Consider the following 1,132-nt stretch of genomic DNA (forward strand, 5'->3'; position numbering starts at 1 on the left):
AAACAAATGAAAGAATAGAAGGCAATGTGAAATATCTCATGGGAAAAACCACTGACCTGGAAAATAGATCCAGGAGAGATAATTTAAAAATTATTGGACTGCGTGAGAGCCATGACCAAAGTAAGAGCCTGGAAAGCATCCTCCAGGAAGTTCTCAAAGAAAACTGCCCTGATGTTTTAGAATGAGAGGGCAAAATAGAGGTTGAAAGAATCCACCGATCACCTCCTGAAAAAGATCCCAAAAAGAAAACTCCTAGGAATATTATAGCCAGGTTCCAGAATTCCCAGATTAAGGAGAGAATATTACAAGCAGCCAGGAAGAAACAATTTGAATATTGTGGAAACACAATCAGGATAACCCAGGATCTGGCAGCTTCTACACTGAGGGATCGAAGGGCCTGGAATGTGATATTCCGGAGGTCAAAGGAGCTGGGATGAAAACCAAGAATCACCTACCCAGCAAAACTGAGTATCCTGTTTCAGGGGAAAATATGGTCATTCAGTGGAATACAGGACTTTCAAGCATTCTTGCTGAAAAAACCAGAGTTGAATAGAAAATTTGACATTCAGATACAAGAAGCAAGAGAAGCATGAGAAGGTAAACAGGGAAAAGAAATCATAAGGAACTTATCAAAGTTGAACTATTTTTTTTTGAAGCAATCGGGGTTGAGTGGCTTGCTCAGGGTTACACAGCCAGTTGTTGTTTCTGGGTGCGGTGCTGGGTGTCTGGGCCCGGATTTGATCCGAGTCGTCCCAGCACTGGGGCCGGTGCTCTTGCTTGCTGAGCCACCTGGCCAAAGTTGAACTATTAACATTCCTACATGGAAAAACAATAATTGTAACTTATGAAACTTTTCTCAGTAGTTGAAGGGATTAGAAATATATATATATATATATATATATGTGTATATATATATATGTCTTTATATGAGGGTATGCGGGCATATGAATACATATGTGAATGTGTGTATATACATTTACAGGTATACATAGATAGAGGGCACGGGACCAATTTAACAGGAAGGGATGATACTTAAAAGGTGAAATTAAGAGGTGAGAGGAATATAATGAGAGGAGATGGGGAGAGACAGAGTGGGGCAAACTATCTCATACAGAAGAGGCAAGGGAAAATG

Source organism: Petaurus breviceps, unplaced genomic scaffold, assembly GCF_028583685.1.
Source record: "Petaurus breviceps papuanus isolate PSGF00001 unplaced genomic scaffold, PetGlider_PUasm1.0 208, whole genome shotgun sequence".
Taxonomy (NCBI): domain Eukaryota; kingdom Metazoa; phylum Chordata; class Mammalia; order Diprotodontia; family Petauridae; genus Petaurus; species Petaurus breviceps.